General features: G+C 38.5%; 1 long non-coding RNA gene across 1 annotated transcript; it reads right to left on the reverse strand.

Annotated features, from left to right (window-relative positions):
* Positions 1 to 9,159: 9,159 nt before the first annotated feature.
* Positions 9,160 to 10,332, reverse strand: LOC112431050 (uncharacterized). Its single transcript, XR_003022314.2, has 4 exons — positions 10,209 to 10,332; positions 9,853 to 9,961; positions 9,633 to 9,748; positions 9,160 to 9,490 (listed from the first exon to the last, which is right to left on the reverse strand). It is a non-coding gene; the product is annotated as an uncharacterized LOC112431050 (long non-coding RNA).
* Positions 10,333 to 15,752: the final 5,420 nt, after the last annotated feature.

The following is a 15,752-nucleotide window of genomic DNA, read 5'->3' on the forward strand; positions in this document are numbered from 1 at the left end:
TTCAAAAATAGCTGAGCAGATTTCATCTCAAGTAAGCAATTAACTGTTTGTTTATCTCTTCTGCCACTTAAAGAGCATTTAAGGACGTCGTTTGAGTGTCCAGTTGAATTAATTCTACTGGCTCTCATGGTCATTTGTGATTATAGACATATTTTTCATGTTCATCCAGCTATTTAGTAAATTCTATCTATTTAGTAATATCCGTCAGCTATAAAATGTAATATAAATATAAAAATATCTAAATATCTCCTGTCCTTTATGTTTTAATGATGTAAGTCTGTTTACATTAGCATTCCTCACATATCAATGAGATGCTGTACAGTACAATCCTACTGACGCAGCAGAGGGATAACGACGGCTATTCAACATCGTTGCACGACAGATTCGAGCTGCATGACGCAGACAAAGTGACTAAATCATCTTTTTGTGGTTTATTGTCTTCAAACCAGCAGACAAAGCCGATGGCAGAAGATGTCGGAGAAGAACTTCAGGCCGTGGACTGAAAAGATATTTTTGTCTTGTTATCAAAAGACATTTGGAGTGGCAGCTTCTACAACTGGTTATGCTAAAGTAAAGCTTACAGTCTAAGAAATCACAGTGTTGATATTCAGCACAAAGAGAAAAGCTCACTTGTTTGAATTTATTTACAATCATAGTTTTATAAATTCTGAGTGTAAACAGCTTTTACAGCTTTGATATTGTTTGACACTCGATATCAGGTTTAATTTAAAGGTTTCTGTGTCCCAATGAGCCATTTACACTGATCAGTGTCAGTTTAACTGTAACACATTCATTATTTAGATTCAACAAAGAAATAACTGAATGTAAAAAATGGCAGCCCTCAGGCAGGTTTATAGAGATATATGCATGCATTATGAAATTTATGTATCCCAGATAATTGTTATTCATCTAGTCATGGCAGACCCACCTCTTCCTCCCAAGTTAACTGCAACCCAAAAGAACTAGTGGGGCTATTTACACACTCACAACCAGTGTGGGGTAAAAAGAGCCACCAAAAAGCTGTCAGCCACAGATGTGCTATAAGAGTTAGAAACTCTACTTATGGAGAAACTTTCTAAGTCTAACAGAGGACAGGTACTCCTGCCCAAATAACATGATATAACCCCACATACAGCCCAGCCATAAAGTGAACCAAGTCATTTAGTTAAAGACAGCATGGGACCAAATGCATGTAACCAGCCTGCACCAACCTGACATTTCTTCCTCCTGAATTAAATGAATGAATGGATGAAAGTTAAATGACTACAAACCTAAAGCCACTAGTTCCCACACTGGAGCTCCCTGACACCGTGTGTTAACCGTATTTAGCTTGTATCAACAGTTGTAACAGGCTAAGCCACCTGAGACACTGCATTGAATGATTGTTCCTGTCTTAATGATTTCAGCTGACTGGTTTCAGCTCAGGTGTTCTGCTTTTTCCTTTCAGTAGATCAAAGCAGCTCGTGCTCCTTCTGCTTCCAATTTAGAAGAAGAAGAAGAAGGCGAAGGCTTCAGCGAAGTGGCGTTCATGGTCTCAGTGAACAGTCACGGTCACACACTGCATGTGGTTTTAAAAGCAACATGTCTGTTCACCACAACAATGGAGATGTGTAATATTAGTGCAGCTACGGTTTGTTCTTGAACATCAGTTCTGTTTTCTACTTTGATCACTTAGACCAAAAAAGTGTTGTTTTCAGATTCTTTCTTTTACATCTATAAACCACCTGTTCATTTTTTTATTATAATTAGTTTCACATAAATGTTAGTGTTTCCTTTATGATCTTTTAATGCTTACACTACACTGTACACGTCTAGATTAGAGACATTTCTGTTTCCTGTTTCTGTTGACTCAGAGTTGTGAAATGTTCTTTTATTTGATACACAATATGAAGCTCATAATTTTCTTACAAATAAAACTCTAATGACAAACATGAACAGCTGTGCTTATTTCTGAGACATGAGTTTTTGAATGTGTTGATATTTAGACAGTGTGCATCTGTATGCTGAAACTGTGATGGTGAACCTGAGGTGATGGTCAACAGAAGGCAAATATATATCAATATAAAACAATATTGAAGTAATGTCTTTACCCTCTGCAGCGTGTGGACGCTGTGCACGCAATCACCTTATTCACTGTAGTAAACATGCACCGCTAGCTCACGTGACTGACTGTCTCCATGGTTACATCGTATATTATTAGCTATGTAAACAGCTTCCAAAGATACCGCCATAGCTCTCTGCAGCTGTAACACTTTCACACTTTGCAAATCATTTCACGTTTTTGATAGTTATGAAGACAGAATATGTTTCTAAGGTCATGCTAGGCGGTTGCTATGGTGGTTGGTGTGGACTTGGCTGGACCGCGTCCGATTCCTGTTATTAGCTGTCCGCCGCAGGAAGGCTGCGTTCCATTTACAAGTAGTGACAGTCTGCCGCAACTCGAACTCAAACCCCGCTTTGTTCTGTAATTATAGGCCTTTTATAGCCGTTCATGACACGCACACACACACATAAAGCACTTTGCCTCACCATGAGAATGCAACTTTACCTAACCTAACCTTAAAGTATCTGATATAGGATAGAAAAACGAAGCAACCAGAGATTTAATGATGAAGTCCTGAATGACTCTTTGCATATGATTTATTGAAGAGGAGTTTAGAATGCACTTTACATTTAGACTGTTGCTGTTTCATCTTTTACATTGTTGCCGTGTTATGTCATGAATAAGGTTCACCTGCTGGGGGTTTGATGGATCAGCTGGACAATACAGTCAAAGACAGACTTCATTCATCATATGCAAGAATCCTAGTTGGATTTTTGTTGTCACTCATGTTTTTGAACCAAATATTGAAAACAATTCTGACAGACTGGATACCTGGTCAGGGTGTACATTACCTTTCACTCAAGCATCCCAGGACAGAGCCCTGCCCACCATGAGCCTGGGTGGATACGTGGTTATTAATATAAAAGGACCGATACTGAATATGAATATTTCATGAAAATTGAATTATAATACAAATTAGTAATAAGGGTTTCTCTGCGCCCTTATCTACCCCATACTCAAAGAGCTGCGGGCAGAGAGGGTGACAGGCGAGGATGGCACTGAAGAGAAGATGCTCGGTTTCTGGAGTCTCCTGGTCCTGTCAGTATTAGTAGGATGCATCTGCTGTGTCTTCTCGTGGATGCTCACCTACCTTGACTCGTTCCAGCCTGGTATGGATTTCCCAACACTGTGGACAGTGGCCCACGTCAGAGACGTTTAATATTGATTACATATGTCTGAATTGCTAACCCTAACCCTAGCTCAACAGACCACAATGCCCTGGACTGTCAGTATTATTACATGCTGTGAACATAAGTAGCGTTGATCACAGTTTATGTTGTAAAAGAGAAGGAATATTGGAAAGAAAGATCAACATTGTGATATTATTTCTTCCAAACTGACCAGAAACATGCTTGTCAGACTCTCACAGCATAGGATCAGACTCACTGTGCATGACGGCTCAGGCCAATGATGTCTGTTAGATTGTCAGTTGTTTAGTGCTTCTGTACAGTTAGGGTCACGTCTCTATTTCAGAATAATTAATATGCGGAAAACACTAAAAGTTGATTGTCTTCCAGTATTCTAGCATAATTAAAAAACTTTGACTTTGTAAGTACATATTATTAGTCCTAATGCCAGCATGATTCTTCATAACTCCTGCTTTGAAATACTGAACTTTAAAATTGACCTGATGAAAGATCATTTACAGTGGCACTCTGTCAGGATCATTCTGACTGTAAGATCACTGTATTAATCTGAATCCTTCTGAAATGTGCTGTGAATGAATGCTGATGCAACTCACTGTGGGAAAGCTGTTAATAAAATGAATCTGTGACACATGCAACACATTCACAGAGGAAGAGGACACAAAGGGAGGACACGCAGAGGCTGTGTTGAAGTCAGAAATCCAAATCTTTATTAAAAAACAGGCGGCGGTAACAAACAGGAAGACAAGCAGTCCATCAAACAGTCTACAGGGTCAAACATACAGAGAATTCAAACAGCAGTAAAAAATAACTGGACACTGAAAAACTTAAAGCAATGTGTGACGCAATAAAAGGAAGCAGCGCAGTACACTGTAAAAAAAATCCGTAAAAATACAGTACAATCTACTGTATAAATGTGAAGGAATTTTCTGTATTAGTCATTTACAGGTATTTTTCTGTATTTCTCAACTACTGCAATGCATTGTGGGAAAAAGAACCTGAAAAGGAGGGAAAAGTAAGCGCAAGAGCAGCCATTAGGCTTCTTTCAGGCTTCATCTGGATTTTGGATTCTGAAGTTGAAGAAACTGCCTTCAAATTTCTGTGGTAAGTATTAAAACTCATGTTTCGTTTTATTAAAATAATGTTTTTCAAAAGACTCCGTGTTTTTATTTAGAACGAATTGTTAATTTATTTGTTAACTGGTTTCGGCTGTCTCCAGACAAGTCAGGAATATTTTGCTGACTCATTTTTTTAAAATAATTGTTATTTAGGTTTAACATGACTTAAGCTTTATTTTAGTTAATGTTAAAATAATTTTTACTGTGATACCACCAGTTTTGCCCTTCAGTGGCTGAACCAGTTTTCATAAATATTATAGTTAGCTGTCTGTGTCTCTCTGGGTGTGACTGCTAACTAGCTAATTAGCGAAAGTCAGCGATGTGGATAACTGGGAAAGTGAGAACTTCATGGTTCTAGAAATTATTCTAGGACTCTAATAAGTACTGTATCAATACCTGTGTTTTACAGTTGGCTCTACTGTACACTTTAAAGGGTTTCAGGCAAAGTTACACTAACCCTAGTTTAAGCCTCAGACCTTCCTGGCTGACGCTAGCAAATGCTAATGTTAGCCTCTGATTTGGGCTGCTAAAGTAAAGACTTTTAGCTAGCTGACCAGCATAGATTATTTCGGTGGTTAACAGACTGTAGTGGTAAAATTATTGAAAGTATAGTTTCACCTCAGCACATTTACAATTACAGTATGTCTATTTTGTAGCACATAGAAATGTTTAGTTAATATTTACAGACAGACACATTTTCCCTGTAACTGTGTTTTTACTCCAACATTTGTTGAAAATGTAATTTATGAAATGCTGAGCAGCATTTCTTGTATGTGGAATATTTTTGTCACCCCACTGTGCTAATGTGATTAAATACTAAAAATTATTACTAAAAAAATTCAATAATAAATCAATAATAACTATTTCTTGATTGAACTATAATGTTTTTGGTTTTTTTTGTTTTTGTTTTTTGTTTTTTTTTGCCTGTCCCATTTGGTTCTTTAGCCGTCAGAATTGTTGTCTGAAGACCAACAAGGATACCCAATGGATTTACTTTGCCAAATGGATCATCGTGGCATTGCCGTATTGGTCCATTTGGTCGATCTTTGTTTTTATTATTTATTATATTTTATTTTCAGATGTTACAGACGGGACAGACATGAGTGAGGGATAGGAAAGGGAGAAAGAAAGAGGAAGGAAAGGAAAAACAGAAGGGGAGAGGGACAGTGGGAAAGGGGGGGAGAAAAAAAATAAAAATCTCCTGGATCACCTGTTGAGAGAAGAATAGAAAACAAGCAGAAAAAAAACAAAGCAACATACTAAACACAACACCATCGCATTAATCTAGCTAAGTGTAAACAGCAGTAAATACTAAATATTCAATGTTGTTGTGCAGCACGCAGGACAGATGTGCTTCGAAGTAGCAGCCAAGAAAGGTGTAATTTGGGTCTACGAGCAGTGAACACCCGTGTGCATACCTGTGTGAATCAGCGCGCTTGTATTCCAAAGGTTGAACTATAATGTAAGCGCAGTGCTGGTGTGCAGGGGCTCTATATGCCTTGTCTATATCAAGCTTTTAGCCAAATATAAGCAGAGATATTTGTATCTTTCTTAAAAATCCAGATCCTTACAGATTATTTGAGAAATGGATCAACAGCTATCACTACTTGAAGCACTTTAAGTCCTGCAGTGGAAAAATATCCCTTATTTCACCTTTGATCACACACTTTGGTTTTCCAGTGCAGAGCAATGGCCAAGAAAAGGAAAGACTTCCCCGAGTGGAAAAAAAAGATGAAGATACAAGCTGGTGATGATCCAGAGCAGCTGGTCTCAGGAAATGAAGAAAAACCCTGATCACCTTCTCTACAAACACAAGGTGAGTTTAATGTTGTGGTTGATTTAGTTTTTCAAGGTATGTATGTTACTTTAATTATAAACTGCTTTTGTTGCAACAGAATGGTGTTATGTGTATGCAACTCTACGTGAATTATAATCCTTTGTAGGGCTGCGTGATATGACCAAAGTCTCATATCCCAATATAAGACGTATCTCTCCTGATAACGATATATATCACAAAATAGTGCATTTTCTGTAAATTCTGTGATTCTCGGGCAACTCGACTTATGTGAAATGTTTTCAGTTGGGCGTCGTGTACCTGGAGTCGAGTGTTTTGACCGATGCATGAAACTATACATTTTTAGACATGAGTTTAAATGGCCGCCATTTTCTTTCTGAGTATTTATTACACGGCGTGCTGCAAGGAAAAGCCTGTTCTAACGTTTGAGTCTAAGGATTATTTTGAGCACCTGACGACTCTTTTTTGCTTTTCATTCGTAAACTCTCTCGAAACTCTTTCATGTGATTCTTGTGTAGGTGGTTAAAGAGGTTTGTCGTGTTCGAGTGGTGGTGGGGACCAGTTTGTGGCATAATTTGCATAGTACAGTTTTCTGGGGCGTGTCAGACTTTTCATAACCAAACCATGTCCATGCTACAGAGGTAGCCCCTCATTTAACAATAAGGTCCTCGATTTCTTTTGACTGGTCCTTCTGGTTCTGCCTCATCCTTGCTGGCCATGCTGGTATTCTCTGTGCCTTCATCTGCGTGGTGACTGTAAGCGCCATTTATAGTTACTTGATGTTTTTATTTGAGGTCATTTGTTTGATGCATATTCTGAAATTTTATGTTTGAGAATAATGTATATCATTTAGTTTGAAAAGTCTCAACAGAAACTTGAGCTTTATTGTGAAAGGTTTATATGGAAAATAAACAAGCGGACGGCGGAGCCACACGATGGTTTTATCCTCATTGTTGGTAACGAAAGTACGCGTAAAAACAGTCACTTGTCCGTCCATAGTGTGGTTATTGTAAGTATAAGAGAAGGAGAGAACTTTAAGAAATAATATAGCAACTACAGTGACCATCAAAACCATGAAAAAAATATTGCCGTAAACAGTTTATTTTGCAACACCACAAAACAAAGAATAGTGTATAATATGAAACGATAGACATTTTTATATCGTAATCTGATATATATCGTCATATCGCACAGCCCTAATCCTTTTTCTTCAATGGCTGACACGGAGGAGCAACACAGCGACACGTTAACTCCGACTGCTGCAGTTCCTGTATGAACTGAGCAACTCTTAAAATCCAAGGAAAAGCTGAGTGTATTTTACTTAAAGCTCAGATGGACCTTGATGTACTAACATGCAGGCTGCATTCAGGACTTTGTCACACTGTTATATGAAGAGCGGTAACAAGACTTTGTAGTAATTTGTCTTACTATTGTCTTATTTGTTGTGATTTAGGGTCTGTGCGCACAAGCAGAGGTTTTTGTTTGTAACTGTAACCTCGTTTTCAGAGCCTTGTCTAACATTTAATGGTCATGAAATATGTCAGACTTTTTCCTCTACTTAACCAGCTTAGAGAATTTGAACACCGTGGAGAAAAAGGTGTGCATTAAGGATTTTGAACTATGATGTTTAAGTGTTGTCACTGCTGAGGATTCGTGGACACAGATCCTTATTCACTATGCTGCTGTTTACAGTTTAACTTTTCATCAGAACAAGCACTTCTAATTATACTTTGCTCCTCACTGACAAAACAAGTCCCGTAAATACACTTTTATCTTTAAGTTTGGGACAGTAATCTGTCTTAATTTATTATGTGTTGTAGTTATCATATGGGGAAAAGTCCTGTGGTTATCCATCAGTCCTGTTCGAATAAACCCAAAGTTCAGGAACATCTTCTTTAGATCTGTTCAGTTGTATTCATGTGGCACCACTTAAACAGTCAACAAATTTTGACTCAAGTATGTTATATTGTAAGGTAAAGAGCCCAAAGAGTTAATCTCAGACAAATGTTCACACAAATGTGAATTACATTCACTTCATTAATGAAGTGAATGCAATTCAGTAATCAAAGGTGTTTGGCTATAACTGACTACATGTGTATACTGTATCATAAGTGGACAGAGATGGATGTAAACCACACCTTAACCATTTGGCTGAGGCAAAACTACCACAAGGCAGTGATTCTAACTCAAAGGTACTCTGGATATTATTAAATGTGAACATGTCGTTAAATATGACATTTTTTGTTTGTCAGGTGTCCTGTTTGAAGAAAACACTTGGTAGCCACTTGAATGAATGTAAATAAACACATTTACATGAGGGCAACCTGATTTCAAGGAAATAAAAATGCTCAAATTTGAAAGCTTGTGAGTTATTTTGTTCATGTATCAGCTGTTTAGTAGTTTTATGACAAGATGGATGCTGTCATTATATTTTAGTATAGTGTTTGAGTTAAGGAGAATAAAAGAATATTTAACATTAATTGTACCAATGTTGTGTACGAAGCACAAATTAATTTAAGTTTTAATTTATGAATTTTTGAGTACATGGTGTACTAGGTTGTAATTGCATAGAAATGTACGTTTAAGGATATAAAGAACTATATTTAATGAGTTACAGTGAAAAGAAGTGCTTGGAAATAGTAATATAAACAGAAATTTCAATTTTTCTATTAACGGAAAATATCAGTTAATGATACAGAAAATATACTGTGAATAAACGGAATTTTCTGTTTTATAGCTGAAGGAAATGTCCGTAAATAGTACAGAGAGTATACTGTAAATCTACAGAATTTTCCGTTTTATCATTTACAGAAAGGTCCGTCAAACCTCCGTAAAAAAACAGAAAATGTACTGGCAGAAAATTACCAGGACATTTTCTGTTTTTCTACGGAATATTTTTTTACAGTGTATATTCACTGAATTATCATCAATTACAAAAGAGAAAAACGACGATTTCTAAGGATTGTTTTCTTAAATGCAGTTAGAGTGTGGCTGGTAAAGATGGAAACATGCAGAATGTAAACTGTGTGAGTTTGTGAACTTTGTTAGTAACAAATGAGGTAAAAAAAACAACCCCAAAACAGACAAAACACAGAAAGAGGCTCTCAGTATTCATTAATAATTAGAAAGAAAAATTCTGGTCGTGGATTTTTACAGTCTTAGTTCCGCTCGCTGTCATCATTATAATCATCATGATCAATGGCGAGGTCCTGAGGTGGGTGGGGCTGTCTCTGGTGATGTCACCATGAAGGAACAGCATCTGGCACGTGTTGGTGAAACATCCCAGTACATTGGTGTAGTTTCCTCTCCAGCTGTTTGACATGTGACACTTGAACATTAAGGGGAAGAAGAAGAAACAGTGTTAGGTCAGGTGACCACATGGTTTCTAAAGTAACTGACAGGAAGTAACCAGGCTGTTAGAAATGGATGGCATGTGTTTAGAGTTACTGGAGTTGGGTAACTCTACTTACCAAAAGCAGAAGCACACAGATGAAGGATCAGATGCTGAATGTTGCAGGAACATGCTCATGTGTGGTGGTCATTCAGTGCTGCAGGTTAGACAGTCCAAGACTGATATGCTGCCCATCTGAGAGTTTGAAAACACACATGCAAAGATTTATTTTGTATTACAGTCAAAGTTGGATGTTCATTTCTGTCCTTTAAAATGTTTGTGTATTTGAAAGCACTAACATTTAAGGATGACTTGGATCGTCTCCTTTAAAGGGGAGACAAGTGTATCCACTGATCCACGTCACTTTACCTGGATGATGACTCCTCTCTCCCTCACTCAGAAACAGTCCTAATATAACCAAGCAAATAAATAATATTGAAGATTTACTTACATCATTACAAAAACATCAAAAACATCTCCCTTTGATTCTATTTCTCCATTCCTGCTGAACATCAGGCAACACATATCTCAATAAATCACAGTAAAATGTAAAGCACATGTTTTCTTTGTCTAACCTCTGCAGAGCCTCTGTCAAGAAAAACATATCTGTAAGCATAAAACAAATATACATTTCATAACACGTCACTGGACAAACCTCGGTCAGTTGATTTCCTCTGTGCAGTGCAGACGAACATAAGTCAGCAAGTCAAGGTGGTGAGATGGACTGGTGTCCTTTGTGACTCTGCTGGTTCTTCTGAGGAAACACCACCGTCTCTCCACACCGTCACCTGTGAGCACAAACTGCTGCTCTGCTCTGCCAGCATGTAGGAATCACATATCACACACAGGGGTGAAGAAACATCAGAGCTCAACTTTGGATACTTTAGATCTAAACAGATCAAAGCAGCTCTTAGTTTCAACAATCAGACAAACAATGATACCAAACTGATTCTGTATGAATACAATATGGTATTTTCAATACAGGTGTCAAATTAATTTATTAAAACTAATACAGATATATGTATATATGTATATATATTTTTTTGATGAATTAGTTTGTTAAATTATAAGAATACATTTTTTATTTTTATTTTTCATTTAACAATTGCAACTGAAATAAATTAAATATTGAACAAAAATATATTGTCACATTCTGAGCATGCTCAGCACGCTGACAGACTTGAAGTTGCTACAGATTTTAAGAAGTGATAATTATGGGGAAGAAACTTCTCTTTTTCATCCATTTAATCAAACATTTGATGCCTCAGCTGTCTCAGTCTATAGCATTCTGCAACTACAACTAACCTGAGGCTTGGATTTGGCTGCAGGTGCCCCTGTACATCCTTCTTAGCAGCACACATGTGGGTACCATTTAATCCCACTTCTTCCTGAGCTTTGCTTCATCACAAGACCAAAGGTGGCATCCCGTGTCACAGTCTTATCATCATCCAGAAGAAACATTTGAAGAAACATCATGGAGAAGAAACATTTACGCGCCTCCTGGTTTTGTTTTCTGATCCTGCGAAAAGACTGAGGACAACAAAGCCCAGAGAACACGAGATACACAACATCCAACATTCAGACTCAACAGCCTCCATAAATGAAGAGCACCAGGTTGGTTCAGTTATAGTAGATATGAGCATACTTCACATTACTGGGTATGAATAATAATGAGGAGGCAAACTTTGAAGATGCAGAGCATGATGTCCCATCATCAGACTGTAAACAAACATCCACCAGGCTCTTTGTTGCCAAATTTGATGATTCTCCTATCAGGGACCAGTATTAACCTGTGGTATAAGCAGCAGTCACTGAAATATTACTCTTTCAGATAAGAAATCTAAAAGCCAGGGTGGGAGGGATCTCTGCAAACTGACTTACCTTTGCAAGTGTGAAGCTCAACAAAAATCTGACTCTCCAGTCACAGACAAACAAAAACTCCAGCTGGGAGATAGAAAACGCTGTCTGGGTCTTGCTGGATGTTGCTGGTCAGAGTCCCACATTAGCAGAGTGCTTCTTGGTGCCACTGACCCATGTGGACAGTGACTGTGGAGAACTGTTCTGGAAAACAGAGAAGAGAATTAAAATAACAAAAAGCCAAACAGGATTTCCACAAAGACTCTCTTGGAATCAGCAATCAAAAAAATCACTGGTTCATATTTCAATTAAATATGAACAGGTTCCTTAAATGTACGCAGTTCAGATCTGATTTAATTTAATTTCCTTCACACAGCACATTCGTCCAGGCTGACAGGTAAACATAGAATTAATCTCAGGTAACATGACTCAGAGTAGAGTTTCAGTAAGAAAGATTGCAGGCTCTAATATTATTACCACACAATCCAAGGACACACTAACAGCTCAGATTTGTAGAACTATTTAAACAAATGTCTTCTGAATATTCAATTCATGTTCACAGTGGGAGGGTGGGGGGGGGGTGTCGTGGAATTTTTTAAATAAAGTCTGCAACACAGAAAGAGCTGTGATCAAGCTATTTATTACTGCGCCAACACACATCAAACATCACAGTTCAGTCATGTCAGCGCTGCCACAGAAGTTGTGCTCCTCCTCCTTTATGCATTCCAAGGAAGATGGTAAATGGTAAATGGCCTGTATTTATGTAGCGCTTTACTAGTCCCTAAGGACCCCAAAGCGCTTTACATATCCAGTCATCCACCCATTCACACACACATTCACACACTGGTGATGGCAAGCTACATTGTAGCCACAGCCACCCTGGGGCACACTGACATAGGCGAGGCTGCCGGACACTGGCGCCACCGGGCCCTCTGACCACCACCAGTAGGCAACGGGTGAAGTGTCTTGCCCAAGGACACAACGACCGAGACTGTCCAAGCCGGGGCTCGAACCGGCAACCTTCCGATTACAAGGCGAACTCCCAACTCTTGAGCCACGATCGCCCGCGCCCGGAAGAGGGAGAAAGTTACAAACTGATCCTACCACACTTCACGTGTCTCGCTATGAAACCTAACGGATCAATGGTTATGCTGTTTTGTGCCCTTGGCCTTATCAGCACCTGTAAAGGGAGTTGTTTTCTCAAACTGCTGACGCTGAAGTAAGTTCATCTAGTTTTAGAAACTTTCACTGAACAGTCTATAACAGTGTCACAACTAAGCATATGCATAAGCACTTAAATACTTTAAATGAGAATAACAGAAAATTTCTATTAAAAAGGCTAGTCATAGGTAGAGCACACCTGGACAGGTCACCAGTCTGTCAGAGGACTAACACAGAGACAGACATCAGAGTAACAAATCTATTTAAAATTAATGTAAGTTTGCTGCAGCTGTATGTATGAACATGTGTTTCTGTGCTCACAGTCCACCTCTCAGGAACCTGCAGTTCACTTTTAGTCAACTTTAAACAGACCCCACAACAGGCTGATGTGGCTGGATCAGTAGTCTGATGTAAGTACGATACCTTTGGCCAGGGATTAATCTGGTACATCGCTTCACAGCAGTCTTACGTATTTTCCCCACACCTGAATAAAAAATACTGATATATACAAATAACAGCTTCAGCTGATGCAGCCTGACTCAATCCTAAATGTTCAGCACACACAGAGAGACACAGAGGTACCGTTTAAAGTTTAGTGTTAACATGAGTCACTGATCATTTGCAGTATTACAGAGTCTGGCAGTCTTTGCATGATGTCCACGTCACTGTAAGTTTCTAGCTGACTCTCAGGTGTGACAGGCATAGCTGGTTATGACCTGCTGTCTATCTGTGTCAGATATAAACCAAGTTTAGTTGTAGTTTGTTTTCGTTGTGCTGACTTTTTACAGTCGCTTAGAATAACTGGTACTACGTACTAGCTAGCATGACGGAGTTTATATACTGCTGGGCGGGTGCTATGAAGTTACTGATAGTAAATTTTATTTTATGCTTAAGGTTAGTTTCTCAAACTCCTCAAAATCTTAACAAATTGTGCCAATCCTTACATGTTGCACCAGGCTGATTTATCATCAAAAGTGGAGAAGTCTGTGACAGAGGAGACAGAAGAGCAGCAGAGAGAGATGGAGCAAGAGAGAGAAATAAAAGAGCAGGAGAGAGAGATGGAGATGGAGAGATGACTTTATGTCATCCATGAGGGATGCATTTGACATATGTTTCACATATTATAGCCCAACAAGTTACTTATAGCAATTTAAATACAAGAAATCAGATTTTTGCAGACAATCACTTTTTGGCACAACACCGGCTATTGCAGTTAATAATACAACAGCTTCTTGCCATTTTTTGTGTTTCTTTTTATTGCTGTGTAACTGAGTTCAATTGAAAGCCTGCATGCGCTAGTACCTCTTGCCACAAGTTCCCAGAATCCTTTGCGGTTTTACCCCTGAATGACGTCACATTTTGGTGGGCCGGTCTCTAGTCAAAATGCCCGGGCCGATTTTTTGTCCCAGTCCAGCCCTGGTGACAGGTGTGCCAGCAGGAAAGAGTAATAATAACCTGCATCCCGAGGTTTGTCATGCAGGATTAAAGGAGCCAGGCTTTGTTCACACAGCTAGGATTGTATTTTACACTGACCCTGGGTCAGTATAAGTATCATACAGTTTAAACGAAGCACTGAAACTTGCACATATTTATTACAGATGCACTGAAGCTAATCGAGATATTTGCTGTCAGTCTGTGGCTGCGATTAAACACTTTACTGGAAACTTTATTAACTAGTAACTTCATCAGTCATGACAGAAGCTAATATTTCTGTGCTAACATCGTTTAACCAGTAACAGCTTTACTCCAATGTAAGCTAACGTTTACACCGTAACTTTAAGCTAGCACCATAAAGACGGTAAAACACGTAATAATATCTACAAATGCATCTTAAAGCTGTTATATTAGCACTCTGTGTATTACTAAGATAACCACATTAACATTACTGACACTCGCTGACTTTTAATAGTCATTCTATAAATGCTGTCCGTTTAAATGGTCTTACCTGTACACACTGCATATCCACCGGATTCCAGCCAGAGTGGATTCTGGAGTCTTCCACGCTCCTGTTAGTGATCCTCCATCTGGATGGATGAGAACAACCTTCTGAACAATCTAGCAGGAGATGGCCCATATCTATGGGACTGATTTGTGCTAATAACGCCCATTGTATGGACTGATAACAGCCGAAGCGGGTGAATAAAGTCACCCAGTAGCTAGCTGTGCCATTACCCAGCATACATCACTCCCTCCGTAAATGCAATAAACGATACAAAAGTATCGTTCTACCTGTTTTTCAGGTAGTTGTTTACATTATATAATTTATTGTGTTCTGTATACGTCACTACAATGTGATTTGGAAAATGTCTAAATATACCGACAACAGGCACTTCCGCGGCAATCTCTTCAATCGGAGGACCCTTCACGTCAATTCCCGACGCGAGGGGGGTACCCTGCGCGTCCATAAGTGAAGCAGAGGGAGCCTGACCATGCGTCACACGTTTGACGAGTTGGGAGTGAGAACGTGTTGGATCTATGGGTCAACGTAATTTATTTCGGAGGTTTACTGGTAGTTCTTTATTGGCTCTCTTTTTTCTCTCGCACTGTAAAGTTTGGAACACAATATAAATCGGCACGTGCTTTCCCAATCAGCCGATCACATCAAACAACTAGACTTGACTAGAAGTGGCAAATTAGATATTTTAGCGTAATATCGACAAAAGAAAAACGAAATAAAAAATACCCAGTTAAACTCCTATATGTAGAAATTAAAATATAATCATTATAGAATAAATTATCAATAAATAAATAAAATATAAATGGGTTTGACTGTTTTTGGTTTATTTCTCTTTGGGTATTTTATGATCCAGGCTCATGTTTTAAATATATATCTTCTTCTTTGTATGAATTCTCTCTTCCCATCAGCTAACAGGTATCATGGGCTTATAAACCAAGGATCCACATGTTACTTGAACAGTGTGCTGCAGGTTCTGTTCATGACCAAAGACTTCAGAGAGGCTGTGAAAAAGTTTGTTGTCCAGCTTTAAGCATGATTCTGCATTTATCATATATGAAGTTTACGGTGCATTTGTTAATCACTCATGTTTACTTCCTGTGTAGGTACTCCGAACAAAATTCCCACTCTGAATTCCTTGATCATGATTTGCAAGCCTTATTTGATGACTTGCAGAAGTATACAACATACACATATAAAATAACAAACAAGCTGGGCATCGACAAC

The sequence above is a fragment of the Maylandia zebra genome, linkage group LG3 (genome assembly GCF_041146795.1).
Source record: "Maylandia zebra isolate NMK-2024a linkage group LG3, Mzebra_GT3a, whole genome shotgun sequence".
NCBI lineage: Eukaryota > Metazoa > Chordata > Actinopteri > Cichliformes > Cichlidae > Maylandia > Maylandia zebra.